Source organism: Ranitomeya variabilis, chromosome 2 (genome assembly GCF_051348905.1).
Source record: "Ranitomeya variabilis isolate aRanVar5 chromosome 2, aRanVar5.hap1, whole genome shotgun sequence".
NCBI classification, from domain to species: domain Eukaryota; kingdom Metazoa; phylum Chordata; class Amphibia; order Anura; family Dendrobatidae; genus Ranitomeya; species Ranitomeya variabilis.
In genome coordinates, this window is record NC_135233.1 from 551,610,814 (window position 1) to 551,635,306 (window position 24,493).

Sequence of the window (24,493 nt, forward strand, 5' to 3'; positions counted from 1 at the left end):
GTGTCGCTATTTAAGCTCATTTCTCTGGTGGTTTCTTGCCGGTCAACAATGTTATCTGATGCCTCTCAGTGCTTGTTCCTGCTTCTAGACAACTACTAGATAAGTTGGACTTTTGTCCATGTTTTGTTTTGCCTATTTGTTCCAGTTCACAGCTGAAGTTTTGTTACTGTGTCTGGAAAGCTCTCGTCGATCAGGGATTGCTACTCTGGCGTTATGAGTTAATGCCAGAGTTTAAGGTAATCTCTGGATGGTGTTTTGTTAGTGTTTTTCTGCTGACCATGAAAGTATACTATCTGTCTTCTGCTATCTAGTAAGAGTATAGTTCCATCTTCCGAGAGCTTGTCCCTCTATAGGCTTGCTATGATCTCTGCCTGCAGAGATCATGACAGTTTGACCGGCCAATAAAGTGTTAAAGACCCAGGTTGAGAAAGGAGAGTTATAAGAAGTCTGCTGGAATTTTTTTTTTTTTTTTTTTTTTTTCCTCCAGTCTGCCTTGCTGCAGTCTTTTTTCTCTCTCTCCTCCTAATCTCTGTATGGCTCTGTGTGCACCTGACAATCATGGATCTCCAGAGTGTAACTGCGGGTTTGAATAATCTCATCACGAAAGTACAAAATTTACAAGATTTTGTGGTACATGCTCCGGTATCTGAGCCGAGAATTCCTTTGCCGGAGTTCTTCACAGGGAATAGAGCTAGCTTCCAGAATTTCCGAAATAATTGTAAGCTTTATTTGTCCCTGAAGTCTCGTTCAGCTGGAGACCCTGCTCAGCAGGTTAGGATTGTGATTTCCTTGCTCAGGGGTGACCCTCAAGATTGGGCCTTCTCATTGCCAGCAGGGGATCCTGCGTTACGCGATGTGGATGCGTTTTTTCTGGCCTTGGGCTTGCTTTATGAGGAACCTCATTTGGAACTTCAGGCAGAAAAAACTTTGATGGCACTATCTCAGGGGCAAGACGAAGCTGAAGTTTTCTGCCAAAAATTCCGTAAATGGTCTGTGCTTACTCAGTGGAATGAGTGCGCCTTGGCGGCAACTTTCAGAGAAGGTCTCTCTGATGCCGTTAAGGATGTTATGGTGGGGTTCCCTGTGCCTGCAGGTCTGAATGAGTCCATGACAATGGCTATTCAGATTGATAGGCGTCTGCGGGAGCGCAAACCGGTGCACCATCTGGCGGTGTCTATGGAAAAGACGCCAGAAAGTATGCAGTGTGATAGAATTCTGTCCAGGAGCGAGCGACAGAATTTTAGACGGAAGAATGGATTGTGTTTCTATTGTGGGGATTCTACTCATGTTATATCAGCATGCTCTAGGCGTACAAAGAAGCTTGATAAGTCTGTTTCCATTGGCACCATTCAGTCTAAGTTTATTTTGTCTGTAACCCTGATTTGCTCTTTGTCATCCATTGCCACGGACGCCTATGTTGACTCTGGCGCCGCTCTGAGTCTTATGGATTGGTCCTTTGCCAATCGTTGTGGTTTTGATTTAGAGCCTTTGGAGACTCTTATTCCTCTGAAGGGGATTGACTCCACCCCATTGGCTAATAATAAACCACAATACTGGACACAAGTAACCATGCGTATCAATCCGGATCACCAGGAGATTATTCGTTTCCTGGTGCTGTATAATTTACATGACGATTTGGTACTGGGATTGCCATGGTTGCAGTCTCACAACCCAGTCTTGGACTGGAGAGCAATGTCTGTGTTGAGCTGGGGATGTAAGGGTATTCATGGGGACTTACCTTTGGTTTCTATTTCGTCGTCCATTCCCTCTGAAGTCCCTGAGTTCCTCTCTGATTATCAAGACGTCTTTGACGAACCCAAGCTTGGGTCGTTACCTCCACACCGTGAGTGCGATTGTGCCATAGATTTGATACCGGGTTGTAAATATCCAAAGGGTCGTTTGTTTAATCTGTCTGTGCCGGAACATGCTGCTATGCGGGAATATATAAAGGAGTCTTTGGAAAAGGGACATATTCGTCCATCTTCTTCTCCCTTGGGAGCTGGGTTTTTCTTTGTCTCAAAAAAAGACGGCTCTTTGAGACCATGTATTGATTATCGGCTTCTGAATAAGATCACTGTTAAGTATCAATACCCATTGCCATTGCTTACTGATTTGTTTGCTCGTATAGAGGGTGCTAAGTGGTTCTCTAAAATTGATCTTCGTGGGGCGTATAATTTGGTGCGGATCAGGCAGGGGGATGAGTGGAAGACCGCATTTAATACGCCCGAGGGCCACTTTGAGTATTTGGTCATGCCTTTTGGTCTTTCTAATGCCCCTTCAGTTTTCCAGTCTTTTATGCATGATATTTTCCGCGATTTTCTGGATAAATTTATGATAATATATCTGGATGATATTCTGATTTTTTCTGATGACTGGGACTCTCATGTCCAGCAGGTCAGGAGAGTTTTTCAGGTTCTGCGGTCTAATTCTTTATGTGTGAAGGGGTCTAAGTGCGTTTTTGGGGTCCAGAAAATTTCCTTTTTGGGGTATATTTTTTCTCCCTCTTCCATTGAGATGGATCCCGTCAAGGTGCAAGCTATTTGTGACTGGACTCAGCCCTCCTCTCTTAAGGGTCTTCAGAGATTTTTGGGCTTTGCCAACTTTTACCGCCGATTTATTGCTGGTTTTTCGGATGTCGTTAAACCACTGACTGATTTGACCAGACAAGGCGCTGATGTTGCTAATTGGTCCCCTCATGCTGTAGAGGCCTTTCAGGAGCTTAAGCGCCGTTTTGCCTCTGCCCCTGTGTTGCGTCAGCCTGATGTGAATCTGCCTTTTCAGGTTGAGGTTGACGCTTCGGAGATCGGAGCTGGGGCAGTGTTGTCGCAGAAAGGTTCCGACTGCTCCGTCATTAGGCCTTGTGCCTTCTTTTCTCGCAAATTTTCGCCCGCAGAGCGGAATTATGATGTTGGGAATCGGGAGCTTTTGGCCATGAAGTGGGCGTTTGAGGAGTGGCGCCATTGGCTCGAGGGGGCTAGGCATCAGGTGGTGGTATTGACTGACCACAAAAATTTGATTTATCTTGAGACTGCCAGACGCCTGAATCCTAGACAGGCGCGCTGGTCTTTATTTTTTTTCTCGCTTTAATTTTGTGGTGTCATACCTACCGGGTTCTAAGAATGTTAAGGCAGATGCCCTTTCTAGGAGTTTTGAACCGGACTCTCCTGGTAATTCTGAACCCACAGGTATCCTTAGGGAGGGAGTAATTTTGTCGGCCGTTTCGCCTGATCTGCGGCGGTCCTTGCAAGAGTTTCAGGCGGATAGACCGGATCGTTGTCCGCCTGATAGACTGTTTGTTCCGGATGATTGGACCAGCAGAGTCATCTCTGAGGTACATTCTTCTGCATTGGCAGGTCATCCCGGAATTTTTGGTACCAGGGATTTGGTGGCAAGATCCTTCTGGTGGCCTTCCCTGTCACGAGATGTGCGAGTCTTTGTGCAGTCATGTGACGTTTGTGCTCGGGCCAAGTCTTGTAGTTCTCGGGCTAGCGGACTGCTGTTGCCCTTGCCTATTCCTAAGAGGCCTTGGACACACATCTCGATGGATTTTATTTCAGATCTGCCTGTTTCCCAGAAGATGTCTGTCATCTGGGTGGTCTGTGACCGTTTCTCTAAAATGGTCCATTTGGTTCCTCTGCCCAAGTTGCCTTCTTCTTCTGAGTTGGTTCCTCTGTTTTTTCAGAATGTTGTCCGATTGCACGGTATTCCTGAGAATATTGTTTCTGACAGAGGTACTCAATTTGTGTCTAGATTTTGGCGGGCATTCTGTGCTAGGATGGGCATAGATTTGTCTTTTTCATCTGCTTTTCACCCTCAGACTAATGGCCAGACCGAGCGGACTAATCAGACCCTTGAGACATATCTGAGGTGTTTTGTCTCTGCTGACCAGGATGATTGGGTTGCTTTTTTGCCATTGGCAGAGTTCGCCCTCAATAATCGGGCCAGCTCTTCCACCTTGGTGTCCCCGTTTTTCTGTAATTCGGGGTTTCACCCTCGATTTTCCTCCGGTCAGGTGGAATCCTCGGATTGTCCTGGAGTGGATGCGGTGGTGGAGAGATTGCATCACATCTGGGGGCAGGTTATGGACAATTTGAAGTTGTCCCAGGAGAAGACTCAGCGTTTTGCCAACCGTCATCGTCGTGTTGGTTCTCGGCTTTGTGTTGGAGATTTGGTGTGGTTGTCTTCTCGTTTTGTCCCTATGAGGGTCTCTTCTCCTAAGTTTAAACCTCGGTTCATCGGCCCTTATAGAATATTGGAGATTCTTAATCCTGTTTCTTTCCGTTTGGACCTCCCTGCGTCCTTTTCCATTCATAACGTTTTTCATCGGTCGTTATTGCGCAGGTATGAGGTACCTGTTGTACCTTCAGTTGAGCCTCCTGCTCCGGTGTTGGTTGAGGGTGAGTTGGAGTACGTTGTGGAGAAAATTTTGGACTCTCGTGTTTCCAGACGGAGACTCCAGTATCTGGTCAACTGGAAGGGTTACGGCCAGGAGGATAATTCTTGGGTCAATGCATCTGATGTTCATGCTTCTGATCTTGTTCGTGCCTTCCATAGGGCTCATCCTGGTCGCCCTGGTGGATCTGGTGAGGGTTCGGTGCCCCCTCCTTGAGGGGGGGGTACTGTTGTGAATTTTGATTCTGGGCTCCCCCGGTGGCCGCTTGTGGAATTGGACTTGTCATCCTCTTTCCTGTTTCACCTGGTTCCATCAGTAGTGGGTGTCGCTATTTAAGCTCATTTCTCTGGTGGTTTCTTGCCGGTCAACAATGTTATCTGATGCCTCTCAGTGCTTGTTCCTGCTTCTAGACAACTACTAGATAAGTTGGACTTTTGTCCATGTTTTGTTTTGCCTATTTGTTCCAGTTCACAGCTGAAGTTTTGTTACTGTGTCTGGAAAGCTCTCGTCGATCAGGGATTGCTACTCTGGCGTTATGAGTTAATGCCAGAGTTTAAGGTAATCTCTGGATGGTGTTTTGTTAGTGTTTTTCTGCTGACCATGAAAGTATACTATCTGTCTTCTGCTATCTAGTAAGAGTATAGTTCCATCTTCCGAGAGCTTGTCCCTCTATAGGCTTGCTATGATCTCTGCCTGCAGAGATCATGACAGGCCCCCAAACCACCGAAGAATGTAGGGGTCCAGCTAAAAACCCGGCCTACTACAGTCCCCCTGGGGCGCGATGCCACACCTGCCATCAGCTGGGCCACCTGCAAAGACAACGTCCCAACTGGACTCAGCGTACCCAGTGGACAAAGGCGGGAACAGCTACCTTCAGCCGGGCCGCTGTACACTGCTACCAAGGCAAATCTGACCCGGCATTGGGGGCTACGACTAACCAGGGGGTGGAAGTGATGGAGGAAGTGCTGCATGAAGTAGACCCCATGCAGGCAGCCCGGGCAGATAATCAACAACAGCATCGACAGGTCATGTGGGTTAATGGGAAACGTATGCAGGGACTAAGAGATTCCGGGGCAGCTTTGACCCTTGTGAAGCCTCATCTCGTCCGGGACCAAGAGAAGACGGACCGGACAGTGGCAGTCCGTGTAGCAGGGGGAGCCATACATTGACTGCCCACTGCCAGGATTCACCTGAACTGAGGAGTCAGGGATGGCATTGTTGAGGTCGGCTTAATGGAGGATTTGCCTGCAGACGTCTTGCTGGGAAATTACTTGGGGCCCATTTTGTCTGCCTTCTCGGTTGCCCCTCCGGCTGAGACATATCCTGTGACCACCCGGAGACAAGCTCAAGCTGCGGAGGCGGAATCACACTCAGAGGAGGCCCAGGTAAAACATCCCAGCCCTACACGTATTCCCATAGTCAGACACATTTCTTGGGCCACCCCAGCTGAATTTAAGAGGGAGTTACTTGAGGATCCTTCATTGGAGGGATATTGTGGGAAGGCACAGGAGGGGAGAAGGGTACTGGAAGGGGAACAGTTTGTATGGAAGCAGGGACTCCTCTACCGGATCACAGAACAGCACCACACGGAGACGAGCCCCACTATAAAACGACAGCTGGTAGTTCCCAAGAAGTATAGGCAGGAGTTACTGCGAATCTCTCATGACATACCCTTGGCCGGGCACTTAGGCGTCAGTCGCACCAGGCATCGTCTGACACAAAACTTCTTTTGGCCAGGGGTAACCTATGATGTTCTTCAGTACTGCCAGACCTGTGACAGTTGCCAGCGCATTGGCAAGAGGGGAGATCGATGCAAGGCCAAATTACGCCCCCTCCCCATTGTGGAGGAACCATTTAGCTGAGTAGCGGTCGATCTGATAGGGCCGTTAGCCAAACCCAGTCCGTCAGGGAAAAGGTATATATTGACGGTGGTAGATTATGCCACACGGTATCCAGAGGCGGTTGCGTTACCTAACATACTGGCAGAGACGGTGGCGGCTGCCCTGCTCCAGGTTTTCTCACGGGTTGGATTCCCCCGGGAGATTATCTCAGACCAGGGTACCCAGTTTACAGCAGAGGTGACCAACAAACTGTGGAAGCTGTGCGGCGTAAAGTCCATTAGAAGCGCCCCGTACCACCCGCAAACCAGTGGGTTGTGTGAACGCTTTAACGGGACGTTAAAACAACTCATTGGGACTTTTACCAGGACCTACAGGGACTGGGAGAAATTCTTGCCACACCTGTTTGCCTATTGGGAGGTGCCCCAAGAATCCACGGGGTTCTCCCCGTTCGAACTGGTATAGGGAGGTGGGTAAGGGGACCCCTAGACTTAGTGCTAGAACACTGGGAAGGGGAGGGCATCATAGAAGGGGTACCTATTGTACCCTATGTGCTGGAATTCCGGGACTGCCTACAGGAGATGACCCAGGCTGTACATGGGAACATGCAAGTGGCCCAGTGGTGCCAGCGCGTATGGTACGATCGGAGGGCCAGAGAACGCACCTTGGAAATAGGACAGAAGGTGCTGGTGTTAGAGCCCACTAGGCAGAACAAGTTCCAAGCTGCATGACAGGGGCCCTACCAGGTAGTGGGGAAAATAGCCGACACCACCTATATAGTCGCCGATTGTGACGACCCCAGGGTTATCCGCATGTTCCACGTCAATATGCTGAAGCCCTACCGGGAGCGCCCTGAAGAGGTAGTGGCCATCTGTGCACCTGAAGCAGAGGATTTAGCCGGACTTCCCTTGCCGGATGTCTTAGGGGAAAGGACTCAGTCTAAAACATGGGACCAGGTACACTGGGGTGAAGACCTAGGTCCCCGGGAGAGACAGCAGGCGGAGGCGTTGTTGAGGCAGCGACAGAGGATGTTTTTGGGGAGACCAGGGTACACTCGCCTGGCACAACACAAGGTTGAGACCCAGGATCAGACCCCCCTGCGACAACCCCCCTTCCACGTCCCTGAGTCTGTACGAGAAGGGATGCGACAAGAGATACAAGAGATGTTGCGTTTAGGGGTCATTGAAGAGTCAGATAGTCCCTGGGCATCCCCCGTAGTGTTAGTGCCCAAGAAGGATGGGACTACACGGTTTTGTGTAGACTATCGTAAGCTCAATGAGAAAACGGTGACGGATGCGTATCCCATGCCGCGTGTGGATGAGTTGTTAGACCGGCTGGCGGGGGCAAAGTATTTGACCACCATCGATCTATGCAAAGGCTACTGGCAGATTCCCCTTAGTCCTGACGCTATTCCCAAGTCGGCATTTGTCACCCCGTTCGGCTTATTCCAGTTTCGAGTTATGCCATTCGGGATGAAGATTGCCCCGGCGACCTTCCAGAGGCTGGCTGACCGGCTTCTGGATGGTCTCCAGGACTATGCTTGTGCCTACCTGGATGACATCGCCATCTACAGCACGACATGGGAAGAGCATCTAAATCACCTAGAGACAGTATTGGACAGGATCCACAAGGCCGGAATCACCCTGAACCCAAACAAGTGTCGCGTGGGCAAAGCAGAGATTCAGTATTTAGGGCATTGGGTGGCAAGTGGGAAACAGCGACCAGAACCAGCCAAGATTGAGGCCATAGCCAAATGGCCCACCCCACGCACTAAAAGCCAGGTCATGGCGTTTCTAGGGACAGCGGGGTATTACAGGAAATTCGTTCCCAATTACAGCAGCGTAGCCAAGCCCCTCACTGATCTGACCCGTAAGAACCAACCCCGCCAGGTAACCTGGACCCCAGAGTGTGAGGAAGCCTTCCGCCAGCTAAAGGACGCCCTCACCAATGCCCCTGTATTGGCCGCACCCGATCCAACTAAACGTTTCCTTGTTCACACAGACACTTCTATGTTTGGATTGGGGGCAGTACTGAGCCAAGTCGGGCCGGACGGCCAAGAACACCCGGTAGCTTACCTGTTGTGAATTCCGTCTGGGCTCCCTCTGGTGGCCTTTAGCGATACTGCGGGTCTGTAGCAGGGCTCAGTTGCCTCATTTCCTGCTATGACTGGTCCCTATTTAATTCCACCTGGACCTTCACTTGTTGCCTGCTGTCGGTGTATTCAGTCCTGTTTCTGAGTTCTCCTGAATATTCCTTGTGACCAGTCTCCTGCTGGAGAAGCTAAGTTTGTTTGCTCATTATTTCCTTGAAAACGTTTCTCAGTATATAATGAGTTCAGTCCAGCTTGCTTTTATGTGATTTTTTGCTGGCTGGTTAGTTCTGGGGTGCAGAGTGCGCCCCTCACATCGTGAGTCGGTGTGGGGGTTCTTGCATTCTCTGCGTGGTTTATTTTTGATAGTTTTTGTACTGACCGCACAGACTCCTATCTATTTTCTGTCTATCTAGTATTAGCAGGCCTCATTTGCTTAACCTGTTTCATTTCTACGTTTGTCTTTTCCCCTTAACTCACCGTTATTATTTGTGGGGGCTATCTATAACTTTGGGGTTATTTCTCTGAGGCAAGTGAGGTCTTTGCTTTCTCTCTAGGGGTAGTCAGTTTCTCAGGCTGTGAACGTGGCGTCTAGGATTTTAGGAACGCTCCACGGCTGCCTTTAGTGTGTTTGGATAGGATCAGGATTGCGGTCAGTATAGCTGCCACATCCCCAGAACTTGTCCTATATTCTGGTCATATGTGTCAGGTCAGTTTTGAGGTCCTACCACCGGACCATAACACTTACCTGAGTCGGAAACTACTGCCCCGTGAAGTAAGCTATGCGGCCATCGAGAAGGAGTGCCTGGCGGTAGTATGGGCACTCAAAAAGTTGCAACCATATTTGTATGGACGACAGTTTTCCCTCCTAACGGACCATAATCCCCTAGTCTGGCTTAATCGGGTCTCCGGAGACAACGCCAGATTACTGCGGTGGAGTTTAGCCCTACAACCTCTGGACTTCGCCATCCACTACAGACCCGGCAAACAAAATGGTAACGCCGATGGACTAAGTCGACAAACGGAACTTGTACCAACCCCATAAACTTCGGTCATCCCCAAACCGATCCGGTAAGGATCAGACTGTGTATGCCGATCGTGTCGCTGAAAAGGGCGAGCCGTGTTACTTAACCCCTCAGCGCCCAGATTATGTTGTGCAGTTATATGTATGTATAATAGTTTCCATGTGAGATGCATGTCCCTAAGGCATCAGCTCACAGGCTGCGCCCCTGGGCAGAGGGGACAAGATATCCCCCTTCTGACCTCTCCCACCTTTGTAATTCCCACAGTAAATATCGGCAGGCTCCAGTCCCCTGCGGCTATTGTAATGTATGTCTGGCCTGCCGCTTTTCAATGGGCCTGCCCTCTGTACCTGTGTGTTATATATACTGTGTCCTGTGAGTAAAGGGTTGTGATACTGGAAATACGTGGAGAAGCAGTGATCTGTTATATGCGCCCATGTAACCAAGGAATTCCAGCCGGCGTCCTTCATTCAGACTCCAGCCAAAGCAGAGTGGACCTCCTGAAACACGGGGTGGTACTGAAAGAGGTATTCCAGCACGGTAGACCCCGTTACATATGTGTACAGTATGTGCAGTGTGTATGTGTATAAATACATGTGTATGTATGTGCAGTGTGTGTGCATACATGTGTTCAGTATGTGCAGTGTGTGTATACAGTGTGTATATGTGTGTATAAATACATGTGTATGTATGTGTAGTGTGTGTGTATACCCGTATTTTCTGGTGTATAAGACGACTGGGCGTATAAGACGACCCCCAACTTTTCCATATAAAATATGGAATTTGGGATATGCCCGCTGTATAAGACGGGGGTCATCTTATACACCCAGTCATCTTATACGGCGTGTGGTTCCCAGGGTCTGAAGGAGAGGAGACTCTCCTTCAGGCCCTGGGATCCATATTCATGTTAAAAATAAAGAATAAAAATAAAAAATATGTATATACTCACCCCTCCGAGAAGCCTGGCTGTCACTGCTGCAAGCGTCTGCCTCCGTTCCTAAGAATTGCAGAGCATGAAGGACCCTCGATAACGTCGCAGTCCTGTGATTGGTCCGTGACCGCTCATGTGACCGGTCACCTGACCGTGACGTCATCGAAGGTCCTTCACGCTCTGCAATTCTTAGGAACGGAGGCAGACGCTTGCAGCGGTGACAGCCAGGCTTCTCGGAGGGGTGAGTATATACATATTTTTTATTTTTATTCTTTATTTTTTACATGAATATGGATCCCAGGGCCTGAAGGAGAGTTTCCTCTCCTTCAGACCCTGGGAACATCCAGGATCGCTCCCTGCACATGCCGTACCTGGCGTATAAGACGACCCCCGACTTTTGGGACAATTTTTAGGGGTTAAAAAGTCATCTTATACGCCAGAAAATACAGTACATATTTATGTATGTATGTGCAGTGTGTGTATATACATATCTATGTATGTATGTGCAGTGTGTTTGTATTTACTATATGTATGTATGTATGTGCAGTGTGTGTGAATATACTATATGTATGTACAGTATGTACAGTACAGACCAAAAGTTTGGACACACCTTCTCATTTAAAGATTTTTTTGTATTTTCATGACTATGAAAATTGTACATTCACACTGAAGGCAACAAAACTATGAATTAACACATGTGGAATTATATACTTAACAAAAAAGTGTGAAACAACTGAAATTATTTCTTATATTCTAGGTTCATCAAAGCAGCCACCTTTTGCTTTGATGACTGCTTTGCACACTCTTGGCATTCTCTTGATGAGCTTCAAGAGGTAGTCACCAGGAATAGTCTTCCAACGATCTTGAAGGAGTTTCCAGAGATCTTTAGCACTTGTTGGCCCTTTTGCCTTCACTCTGCGGTCCAGCTCACCCCAAACCATCTCGATTGGGTTCAGGTCTGGTGACTCTGGAGGCCAGGTCATCTGGCGTAGCACCCCATCACTCTCCTTCTTGGTCAAATAGCCCTTGCACAGCCTGGAGGTGTGTTTGGGGTCATTGTCCTGTTGAAAAATAAATGACGGTCCAACTAAACACAAACCGGATGGAATAGCATGCTGCTGCAAGATGCTGTGGTAGCCATGATGGTTCAGTATGCCTTCAATTTTGAATAAATCCCCAACAGTGTCACCATCAAAGCACCCCCACACCATCACACCTCCTCCTCCATGCTTCACGGTGGGAACCAGGCATGTAGAGTCCATCCGTTCACCTTTTCTGCGTTGCACAAAGACACGGTGGTTGGAACCAAAGATCTCAAATTTGGACTCATCAGACCAAAGCACAGATTTCCACTGGTCTAATGTCCATTCATTGTGCTCTTTAGCCCAAACAAGTCTCTTCTGCTTTTTGCCTGTCCTTAGCAGTGGTTTCCTTGCAGCTATTTTACCATGAAGTCCCATTTTACCACAAAGTCTCATCTTAACAGTTGATGTGTCTGCTGCTAGACCTGTGTGGCATTGACCTGGTCTCTAATCTGAGCTGCTGTTAACCTGCGATTTCTGAGGCTGGTGACTCGAATAAACTTATCCTCAGAAGCAGAGGTGACTCTTGGTCTTCCTTTCCTGGGGCGGTCCTCATGTGAGCCAGTTTCTTTGTAGCGCTTGATGGTTTTTGCCAGTGCGCTTGGGGACACTTTCAAAGTTTTCCCAATTTTTCGGACAGACTGACCTTCATTTCTTAAAGTAATGATGGCCACTCGTTTTTCTTTACTTAGCTGCCTTTTTCTTGCCATAATACAAATTCTAACAGTCTATTCAGTAGGACTATCAGCTGTGTATCCTCCAGTCTTCTGCACAACACAACTGATGGTCCCAACCCCATTTATATGGCAAGAAATTCCACTTATTAAACCTGACAGGGCACACCTGTGAAGTGAAAACCATTCCCGGTGACTACCTCTTGAAGCTCATCAAGAGAATGCCAAGAGTGTGCAAAGGAGTCATCAAAGCAAAAGGTGGCTACTTTGAAGAACCTAGAATATAAGACATAATTTCAGTTGTTTCACACTTTTTTGTTAAGTATATAATTCCACATGTGTTAATTCATAATTTTGATGTCTTCAGTGTGAATGTACAATTTTCATAGTCATGAAAATACAGAAAAATCTTTAAATGAGAAGGTGTGTCCAAACTTTTGGTCTGTACTGTATGTATGTGCAGTGTGTGTGTATATATATGTGTATGTATGTATGTGCAGTGTGTGTATATACATGTGTATGTGTGTATTTGCAGTGTGTGTATATACATGTGTATGTATGTATTTGCAGTGTATGTATACATTCATATTAATACATGTGTATGTATGTGCAGTGTGTGTTTATATGTGTATAAATACATGTGTGTATGTTAAGCGTGTGTATATACATGTGTATGTATGTATTTGCAGTGTGTGTATACATGTGTATTAATACATGTGTATGTATGTGCAGTGTGTATATATACACTCACTGGCCACTTTATTAGGTACACCTGTCCAACTTCTTGCTAACACTTAATTTCTAATCAGCCAATCACATGGCGGCAACTCAGTGCATTTAGGCATGTAGACATGGTCAAGACAATCTCCTGCAGTTCAAACCGAGCATCAGTATGGGGAAGAAAGGTGATTTGAGTGCCTTTGAACGTGGCATGGTTGTTGGTGCCAGAAGGGCTGGTCTGAGTATTTCAGAAACTGCTGATCTACTGGGATTTTCATGCACAACCATCTCTAGGGTTTACAGAGAATGGTCCGAAAAAGAAAAAAAATCCAGTGAGCGGCAGTTCTGTGGGCGGAAATGCCTTGTTGATGCCAGAGGTCAGAGGAGAATGGGCAGACTGGTTCGAGCTGATAGAAAGGCAACAGTGACTCAAATCGCCACCCGTTACAACCAAGGTAGGCCTAAGAGCATCTCTGAACGCACAGTGCGTCGAACTTTGAGGCAGATGGGCTACAGCAGCAGAAGACCACACCGGGTACCACTCCTTTCAGCTAAGAACAGGAAACTGAGGCTACAATTTGTACAAGCTCATCGAAATTGGACAGTAGAAGATTGGAAAAACATTGCTTGGTCTGATGAGTCTCGATTTCTGCTGCGACATTCGGATGGTAGGGTCAGAATTTGGCGTAAACAACATGAAAGCATGGATCCATCCTGCCTTGTATGGAGCATCTTTGGGATGTGCAGCCGACAAATCTGCGGCAACTGTGTGATGCCATCATGTCAATATGGACCAAAATCTCTGAGGAATGCTTCCAGCACCTTGTTGAATCTATGCCACGAAGAATTGAGGCAGTTCTGAAGGCAAAAGGGGTCCAACCCGTTACTAGCATGGTGTACCTAATAAAGTGGCCGGTGAGTGTACATGTGTATGTACAGTATGTATGTTCAGTGTGTGTGCATACATGTGTAAATTATGTGCAGTGTGTGTGTATACAGTGTGTATATGTGTATAAATGCATGTGTATGTAATGTATGTGTAGTGTGTGTGTATATACATATTTATGAATGTATGTGCAGTGTGTGTATATATCTATGTATGTATGTGCAGTGTGTTTGTATATACTATATGTATGTATGTGCAGTGTGTGTATATACATGTCTATGTATGTATTTGCAGTGTGTGTATACATGTGTATGTATGTGCAGTGTGTGTATATATGTGTATAAATACATGTATGTGTATGTGCAGTGTGTGTGTATATGGAGCGCCCCCAAGGGCAAGGGGTTACTCGGTACCGGGTCCTTCGGTATTCTGCGGGGATGTCACGGTGGCTGACCCGGTCCATGGCCCTAGGGGAACGACCGTTGTGAAATAAGGGAAAGGTCTTTAAAGGGATAATGTTCGTGACGCCACCTGTGGTATTCGGTCAGGGTGACCGACGCTGCTTAGGGATCCGCTGGGGTGATGTGATGGCAGCTTCCAGGGCTTCCCAGAGTGTAGATGGTGAGTGGTGTGAGGCGCAGTGAATAACAAGGACACAAGGTTGCAGTCTCTTTACCTTTACTGAAGGCTTCAGTGTCCACAGTCCAGGGTACGGACCACAGGGTAGGCAGAGTCCGGCCGGTCTGAAGGCAAATCCAGATATAGTAGTACCGGTGGGGGGCTGGCTCCACTTTGGCGCAGTTCTTCCAGGCTACGCCTGACACGACCCACTCCTCCTGCACGCCACATGGTGCTGTAATGGCGGCGGTTTTGTCGGGAATGGCAACAACAGTCTTTAAGCAAATCACAGTTCAAATACAGTTCTGGCACAATTCTTAGGCGCACATGACCCGATTTTCAGGCTTAAGTAGATCCTGTTCGTGACGCCAAGTTGGAGCGCCCCCAAGGGCAAGGGGTTACTCGGTACCGGGTCCTTCGGTTCTCTAGGCGGGGGATGTCACGGTGGCTGACCCGGTTCGTGGCCCTAGGGGGAACGTCCGTTGTAAAATAAGGGAAAGGTCTATAAAGGGATCCTGTTCGTGACACCAAAGTTGGAGCACCCCCAAGGGCAAGGGGTTACTCGGTACCGGGTCCTTCAGTATTCTGCGGGGATTCTGTTCGTGACGCCAAAGTTGGAGCACCCCCAAGGGCAAGGGGTTACTCGGTACCGGGTCCTTCTGGTATTCTGCGGGGATGTCACGGTGGCTGACCCGGTCCGTGGCCCTAGGGGAACGTCCATTGTGAAATAAGGGAAAGGTCCTTAAAGGGATAATGTTCGTGACGCCACCTGTGGTATTCGGTCAGGGTGACCGACGCTGCTTAGGGGTCTGCTGGGGCGATGTTATGGCAGCTTGATGGTATACCTTACCACAGGTGAAGTGTGTCCCCGGGGCTTCCCAGAGTGTAGATGGTGAATGGTGTGAGGCGCAGTGAATAACGAGGACACAAGGTTCCAGTCTCTTTACCTTTACTGAAGGCTTCAGTGTCCACAGTCCAGGGTACGGACCACAGGGTAGGCAGAGTCTTGCCGGTCTGAAGGCAAATCCAAAGTCCCCTTATCCAGGTGGAATTCAATAGCCTTCCTCTAGCGCCTGGGTGTTGTAGTACCTCCCTGCTGAGCTTCTCAGTAAGGTCCTCACAACTATTGGAGATGTTAAGTCTCTTTCTCTCTGTCCCCCTGATGGTTAGGATAGGACAAAACCCGTATGACTGGTGGCCTGAGGCTTTTTACAGGGACCCTACGATGCCCCGGCTGTTGTGGATTATGTTTTTGGGCTCCCTCTGGTGGTTACAACTGGTACTGGGTGACTTTGGTGGGTTGCGGTCTCTGGTTTCCACCTGTCCATCTGAGGCTGGGTGTTTCCTATTTAACCTGGCTTTCCTGTCATTCCCTTGCCGGCTATCAATGTATTCAGATGTGCTCAGTTTGGTTCTGACTACCTGCTTCCAGATCTCTTAGGATAAACTAAGTTATGCTTTTCAGTTGTTTTGTTTTTTGTCCAGCTTGCTAAATATTACTCTATGCTAGTTGGAAGCTCTAGTGGGCTGAGGTGCTCCCCATGTGCCATGAGTTGGCACATGGGTGCTTGTAATCTCAGGATGGTTTTTGATTAGGGTTTTTTGCTGACCGCTCAGACCCCTTTTGTATCCTTCTGCTTTCTAGTTATAGCGGGCCTCGTTTTGCTAACTCTATTTTCATATCTATGTGCGTGCCTTCCTCTCATTTTCACCGTCAATACATGTGGGGGGCAACTATACCTTTGGGGTTTATTTCTCTGGAGGCAAGTTAGGTCTTTATTTTCTCTGCAGTGCTAGTTAGCTCTTAGGCTGGCGCGAGGCGTCTAGAATCAACGTAGGCACGCTCCCTGGCTATTTCTAGTTGTGTTTGTCAGGAGTAGGGCAGCGGTCAGCCCAGGTTCCATCACCCTAGAGCTCGTCCGTTATTTGAGTTATTTTTTGCTTGTCCAGTGCGATCCCCTAGCCATTGGGATCCATAACAGTATAGCCGGCCCACAAAGTGTTAATTGTTTGGGCTGAAGCAGGAGGAAAAGAAGTGTTGAAGGGAATTTTTTTATTTTTTTTTTTCCCTCAGAGTTTTGCTGCCTAGCCTTTAATTGCTGTCTAGCTGCTTCTTACCTCCTCTTAACCCTTGAATGGCTCTGACCTTAGCTGTTTAATATGGATGTCCAGAGTTTGGCTTCCAGCCTGAATAATCTCGCTGCAAAAGTTCAAAACATACAGGATTTTGTTGTTCACACTCCTATGTCTGAACCTAGAATTCCTATTCCAGAGTTTTTTTCTGGAGATAGATCTACCTTCCTGAATTTCAGGAACAATTGCAAATTGTTTCTTTCTTTGAAATCTCGCTCCTCTGGAGACCCTGCTCAGCAGGTCAAGATTGTAATATCTTTCCTGCGGGGCGACCCTCAGAATTGGGCATTTGCATTGGCACCAGGGGATCCTGCATTGCTCAGTGTGGATGCGTTTTTTCTGGCACTGGGATTGCTCTATGAGGAACCTAACCTGGAGATTCAGGCTGAAAAGGCTTTATTAGCCCTCTCTCAGGGGCATGATGAAGCGGAAGTATATTGTCAAAAATTTCGGAAATGGTCGGTACTTACTCAGTGGAATGAGTGCGCCCTGGCTGCAAACTTCAGAGATGGTCTTTCTGAGGCCATTAAGGATATTATGGTGGGGTTCCCTGCGCCTACAGGTCTGAATGAGTCTATGACTATGGCCATTCAGATTGATCGGCGTTTGCGGGAGCGCAAACCTGTGCACCAGTTGGCGGTGTCTTCTGAACAGGCACCTGAGACTATGCAATGTGATAGAATTCAGTCCAGAAGTGAACGGCAAAATTATAGGCGGAAAAACGGATTGTGTTTTTATTGTGGTGATTCAGCTCATGTTATATCAGCATGCTCTAAACGCACAAAAAAGGTTGATAAATCTTTTGCCATTAGTACTCTGCAGTCTAAGTTCATTTTGTCTGTAACTCTGATTTGTTCACTGTCATCCATTTCCGTCGATGCTTATGTGGATTCGGGCGCTGCCCTGAGTCTTATGGATTGGTCATTTGCCAAACGCTGCGGTTTTAGTCTGGAGCCTCTGGAAGTTCCTATTCCTTTGAAGGGAATTGACTCTACACCACTGGCTATGAATAAACCGCAGTACTGGACACAAGTGACCATGCGCATGACTCCCGTTCATCAGGAGGTGATTCGCTTCCTTGTACTGTATAATTTACATGATGTACTAGTGCTTGGTCTGCCATGGTTACAAACTCATAATCCAGTCCTGGATTGGAAAACAATGTCTGTGTTAAGCTGGGGATGTCAGGGGGTTCATGATTATGCACCTCTGATTTCAATCGCTTCATCTACTCCTTCTGAGGTCCCTGCGTTTTTGTCTGACTATCGGGATGTTTTTGAGGAGCCTAAGCTCAATTCGCTCCCTCCTCATAGGGATTGTGACTGTGCTATAGAATTAATTTCTGACAGTAAGTTCCCTAAGGGTCGTTTATTTAATCTGTCAGTGCCAGAGCATACTGCTATGCGGAATTATATTAAGGAGTCCTTGGAAAAGGGACATATTCGTCCATCTTTGTCCCCTCTGGGAGCAGGTTTTTTTTTCGTGGCTAAAAAAGATGGTTCCCTGAGGCCTTGTATAGATTATCGCCTTCTGAATAAGATTACAGTCAAATATCAGTATCCATTGCCATTATTGACTGATTTGTTTGCTCGCATTAAGGGGGCTAGGTGGTTCACTAAGATAGATCTTCGCGGTGCGTATAATCTTGTGCGGATAAAGCAGGGTGATGAGTGGAAAACCGCATTTAATACGCCTGAGGGCCATTTTGAGTATTTGGTAATGCCTTTTGGACTTTCTAATGCTCCTTCAGTCTTTCAGTCCTTTATGCACAATATTTTCCGTGAATATCTGGATAAGTTTATGATTGTGTATTTGGATGATATTTTGGTGTTTTCTGATGACTGGGAGTCTCATGTTCTACAGGTCAGGAAGGTGTTTCAAGTCCTGCGGGCCAATTCTCTGTTTGTGAAGGGCTCGAAATGTCTCTTCGGAGTCCAGAAGATTTCTTTTTTGGGGTACATTTTTTCTCCTTCTACTATTGAGATGGATCCCGTCAAGGTTCAGGCGATTTGTGACTGGACACAACCTACATCTGTTAAGAGTCTTCAGAGGTTCTTGGGTTTTGCTAATTTTTATCGTCGGTTCATTGCTAATTTTTCCAGTGTTGTTAAACCTTTGACTGATTTGACTAAAAAGGGTGCTGATGTTGCTAATTGGTCTCCTACGGCTGTGGAGGCCTTTCAGGAACTTAAGCGCCGGTTTTCTTCTGCTCCTGTGTTATATCAACCAGATGTTTCACTTCCTTTTCAGGTTGAGGTTGATGCTTCCGAGATTGGAGCGGGGGCGGTTTTGTCACAGAGAAGTTCCGATGGCTCGGTGATGAAGCCATGTGCGTTCTTTTCTAGAAAATTCTCGCCCGCCGAGCGCAATTATGATGTGGGTAATCGGGAGCTTTTGGCCATGAAGTGGGCATTTGAGGAGTGGCGTCATTGGCTTGAGGGTGCTAGACATCGTGTGGTGTTACATAGTTACATAGTTATTAAGGTTGAAGGAAGACTGTAAGTCCATCTAGTTCAACCCATAGCCTAACCTAACATGCCCTAACATGTTGATCCAGGGGAAGGCAAAAAAACCCCATGTGGCAAAGAGTAACTCCACCATGGGGAAAAAAATTCCTTCCCGACTCCACATACGGCAATCAGACTAGTTCCCTGGATCAACGCCTTATCAAGGAATCTAGTGTATATACCCTGTAACATTATACTTTTCCAGAAAGGTATCCAGTCCCCTCTTAAATTTAATTAGTGAATCACTCATTACAACATCATACGGCAGAGAGTTCCATAGTCTCACTGCTCTTACAGTAAAGAATCCGCGTCTGTTATTATGCTTAAACCTTCTTTCCTCCAGACGTAGAGGATGCCCCCTTGTCCCTGTCTCAGGTCTATGATTAAAAAGATCATCAGAAAGGTCTTTGTACTGTCCCCTCATATATTTATACATTAACATAAGATCACCCCTTAGTCTTCGTTTTTCCAAACTAAATAGCCCCAAGTGTAATAACCTATCTTGGTATTGCAGACCCCTCAGTCCTCTAATAACCTTGGTCGCTCTTCTCTGCACCCGCTCCAGTTCAGCTATGTCTTTCTTATACACCGGAGACCAGAACTGTGCACAGTATTCTAAGTGTGGTCGAACTAGTGACTTGTATAGAGGTAAAATTATGTTCTCCTCATGAGCATCTATGCCTCTTTTAATACATCCCATTATTTTATTTGCCTTTGTAGCAGCTGCCTGACACTGGCCACTGAATATGAGTTTGTCATCCACCCATACACCCAGGTCTTTTTCATTGACGGTTTTGCCCAGAGTTTTAGAATTAAGCACATAGTTATACATCTTATTACTTCTACCCAAGTGCATGACCTTACATTTATCCCCATTAAAGCTCATTTGCCATTTATCAGCCCAAGCTTCTAGTTTACATAAATCATCCTGTAATATAAAATTGTCCTCCCCTGTATTGATTACCCTGCAGAGTTTAGTGTCATCTGCAAATATTGAAATTCTACTCTGAATGCCCCCTACAAGGTCATTAATAAATATGTTAAAAAGAAGAGGGCCCAATACTGACCCCTGTGGTACCCCACTGCTAACCGTGACCCAGTCCGAGTGTGCTCCATTAATAACCACCCTTTGTTTCCTATCCCTGAGCCAGCTCTCAACCCACTTACACATATTTTTCCCTATCCCCATTACTCTCATTTTATGTAACAACCTTTTGTGTGGCACCGTATCAAAAGCTTTGGAAAAGTCCATATATACTACGTCCACTGGGTTCCCTTGGTCCAGTCCTGAACTTGCCTCTTCATAGAAGCTGATCAAATTAGTCTGACATGAACGGTCCCTAGTAAACCCGTGCTGATACTGGGTCATGAGGTTATTCCTCTTCAGATACTCCAGCATAGCATCCCTTAGAATGCCCTCCAGGATTTTACCCACAGTAGAGGTTAAACTTACTGGCCTATAATTACCGAACTTACTGGCCTATAATTACCGAGTCATTGGCTTGAGGGTGCTAGACATCGTGTGGTGGTCTTGACTGATCACAAAAATCTGATTTACCTTGAGTCTGCCAGGCGTCTGAATCCTAGACAGGCTCGTTGGTCGTTGTTTTTTTCTCGTTTCAATTTTGTGGTTTCATACCTGCCAGGTTCAAAGAATGTGAAGGCAGATGCTCTTTCCAGGAGTTTTGTGCCTGACTCTCCTGGTATCCGTAGGGATGGGGTAATATTGTCCGCCGTCTCCCCAGACTTGCGTCGTGCATTGCAGGAGTTTCAGGCGGATAAACCTGATCGTTGTCCACCAGAAAGACTGTTTGTTCCGGATGATTGGACCAGTAGAGTCATCTCCGAGGTCCATTCTTCTGTGTTGGCTGGTCATCCGGGAATATTTGGTACTAGAGACTTGGTGGCCAGGTCTTTTTGGTGGCCTTCCTTGTCAAGGGATGTGCGCACCTTCGTGCAGTCTTGTGAAGTGTGTGCTCGGGCTAAGCCTTGCTGTTCTCGGGCCAGTGGGTTGTTGTTATCCTTGCCTATCCCGAAGAGGCCTTGGACGCACATTTCCATGGATTTTATTTCAGATCTCCCTGTCTCACAGAAAATGTCCGTTATCTGGGTTGTGTGTGACCGCTTTTCTAAGATGGTTCATTTGGTACCCTTGCCTAAGTTGCCGTCCTCCTCTGAGTTGGTCCCTTTATTTTTTCAGAACGTGGTTCGTTTGCATGGGATTCCGGAGAATATCGTTTCTGACAGGGGATCCCAGTTTGTGTCTAGATTTTGGCGGACGTTTTGTGCTAAGATGGGCATTAATTTGTCTTTCTCGTCTGCATTCCATCCTCAGACGAATGGCCAGACGGAGCGAACTAATCAGACCTTGGAAACTTATTTAAGGTGTTTTGTTTCTGCTGATCAAGATGACTGGGTTGCCTTTTTGCCACTGGCCGAATTTGCCCTTAATAATCGGGCTAGTTCTGCTACTTTGGTTTCTCCTTTCTTTTGTAATTCGGGGTTTCATCCTCGTTTTTCCTCTGGTCAGGTGGAGCCTTCGGATTGTCCTGGAGTGGACGTGGTGGTGGACAGGCTACATCAGATTTGGAATCAGGTGGTGGACAATTTGAAGTTGTCTCAGGAGAAGGCTCAGCAGTTTGCTAATCGCCGTCGCCGCGTGGGTCTCCGACTTCGTGTTGGGGACTTGGTGTGGTTGTCTTCTCGTTTTGTCCCTATGAAGGTCTCTTCTCCCAAGTTCAAGCCTCGGTTCATCGGTCCTTATAAGATCTTGGAGATTCTTAACCCTGTATCTTTTCGTTTGGATCTCCCAGCATCGTTCGCTATTCATAACGTGTTCCATCGGTCGTTATTGCGGAGGTATGAGGTGCCCGTTGTTCCTTCGGTTGAGCCTCCTGCTCCGGTGCTGGTGGAGGGATAATTGGAGTATGTTGTTGAGAAGATCTTGGATTCTCGTGTTTCCAGACGTAAACTCCAGTATTTGGTTAAGTGGAAGGGTTATGGTCAGGAGGATAATTCCTGGGTGGTCGCCTCTGATGTTCATGCGACTGATTTGGTCCGCGCCTTCCATAGAGCTCATCCTGATCGCCCTGGGGGTTCTCGTGAGGGTTCGGTGACCCCTCCTCAAGGGGGGGGTACTGTTGTGGATTCTGTTTTTGGGCTCCCTCTGGTGGTTACAACTGGTACTGGGTGACTTTGGTGGGTTGCGGTCTCTGGTTTCCACCTGTCCATCTGAGGCTGGGTGTTTCCTATTTAACCTGGCTTTCCTGTCATTCCCTTGCCGGCTATCAATGTATTCAGATGTGCTCAGTTTGGTTCTGACTACCTGCTTCCAGATCTCTCAGGATAAGCTAAGTTATGCTTTTCAGTTGTTTTGTTTTTTGTCCCGCTTGCTAAATATTACTCTATGCTAGTTGGAAGCTCTAGTGGGCTGAGGTGCTCCCCATGTGCCATGAGTTGGCACATGGGTGCTTGTAATCTCAGGATGGTTTTTGATTAGGGTTTTTTGCTGACCGCTCAGACCCCTTTTGTATCCTTCTGCTTTCTAGTTATAGCGGGCCTCGTTTTGCTAACTCTATTTTCATATCTATGTGCGTGCCTTCCTCTCATTTTCACCGTCAATACATGTGGGGGGCAACTATACCTTTGGGGTTTATTTCTCTGGAGGCAAGTTAGGTCTTTATTTTCTCTGCAGTGCTAGTTAGCTCTTAGGCTGGCGCGAGGCGTCTAGAATCAACGTAGGCACGCTCCCTGGCTATTTCTAGTTGTGTTTGTCAGGAGTAGGGCAGCGGTCAGCCCAGGTTCCATCACCCTAGAGCTCGTCCGTTATTTGAGTTATTTTTTGCTTGTCCAGTGCGATCCCCTAGCCATTGGGATCCATAACACCCGGCCCCCACAAGTTGCCACCGTGCATCCTGGGTATAAGGTCGGGCAGCTAACGTGGAATTAACTGTCCTGCCAGTCTCCGAAGTAAAGCGTAGAGATCCTTACTCCCTCGGTATTCTGGCCACCGGGATTCCCGCGCCTCAGAAGGAGGCAGCCTTTCACAGGGCAGAACTCCTTCTGGTTTCCTCTCCTTTTGCTATGACTTCGTTTCTCACTCACTGCAATACACTTCTCTTCTAATGTCTCTTTCTTAGGATGCTGCCACACGTGGGGCAGGCGCAGCTCCGTGGACCCTCGTCTTCCTCAGACCACAGTCTGGATCTGGCTCCTACTCCCTCCAGCCAGCTTCTGCCCAACTTCCTCTCCTGACTACCAGTTTTACCTACTTGGGAGGAGTGCCCTAATAGATAGAAGCTCCCCCTGGCGGCCTGGAGTGTGAAGTGTGTTGTGTGGATTGTGATACCTGGTAAAGAGATCTCCTTTATTGCCTTCAGATGTAATATCACTCCCCCTGGTGGAAGAACAACATTACTGTAATGACCAGGACTCTGGGGCGCTGCACATATACATGTGTATGTATGTATTTGCAGTGTGTGTGTATACATGTGTATTAATACATGTGTTGTATGTATGTGCAGTGTGTGTATATATCTGTATAAATACATGTATGTGTATGTGCAGTGTGTGTGTATATACATCTGTATGTATGTATTTGCAGTGTGTGTGTATACATGTGTATTAATACATGTGTTGTGTGTATGTGCAGTGTGTGTATATATCTGTATAAATACATGTGTGTGTATGTGCAGTGTGTGTGTATATACATGTGTATGTATGTGCAGTGTGTGTATATATGTGAATAAATACATGTGTATGTGCAGTGTGTGTAAATACATGTGCTGGAGACTTCTGATCATGCGCAGTGCCCCTAACTGAAGGTGGCATGCATACACCTGGCTTTGGAGGATCAATACAGTGAGGAGAAAAGCCGCACACATGTGTGAGGTATGTATGCCGCTAGCGATAACGTCGGTGATTGTAAGCCATGTTATCACGCAAACAGGGGCATGATAACATCTAAGAGGGCCGACTAGTCTGGGGACACCAACGCCCCATGGACGACTCAAAACCCTCATTTACATACCATAAACTGACTTTAGAAATACTTTTTCTAAAGATCTGTTTTTGAGTGTAGTGGAATACAGGGACTGTTAGGCAGGGTATTACACATGCAGACATAACTGGTTCTGGGTGACGAGGGACCTAACAGGTTCCTTTAATCACTGTAGTTTACATAATTAGACAAAAATCCCTGGCTGATTGTCTAGCCCCAGATTGTCTAGCCCCGCTGCTCCCCTGAGTATTCCGGTTTTGTGTATTTGGAAACCCACGCCTCTGTTGCAGAGATATGGGCCTTTTTTATTTAGTGCTAATTTATATGGTCTTTCTAAGAGGGCGTGGCTAACAGATTCAATGGGGCGTGTCTTCTGGCTGCTCCGCATAATTACCCTGTTAGCCATGCCCATTTTGTAAATGCCAGAGTCATTAGCGCTAAATAAAAAGGCTTGTGTCTCTGGAACCGTATGGCAGATTTTGAAAAATAAAAAAGCGCAATACTGAGGGGAACAGCGGGGATAAAATAGGAGCATTAACTGGGTGCTTTGAGCTGGTGATGGGTCCTCTTCAAATAAGTATAAATTGATTTTTGTGTTGGA

At 47.0% G+C, this 24,493-nt stretch overlaps 1 protein-coding gene across 1 annotated transcript in view; it reads left to right on the forward strand.

Annotated features, from left to right (window-relative positions):
- BCAR1 (BCAR1 scaffold protein, Cas family member) overlaps window positions 1–24,493 on the forward strand; it is a 231,453-nt gene that overhangs the window by 201,147 nt on the left and 5,813 nt on the right. The gene's annotated exons all lie outside the window — the stretch shown is intronic.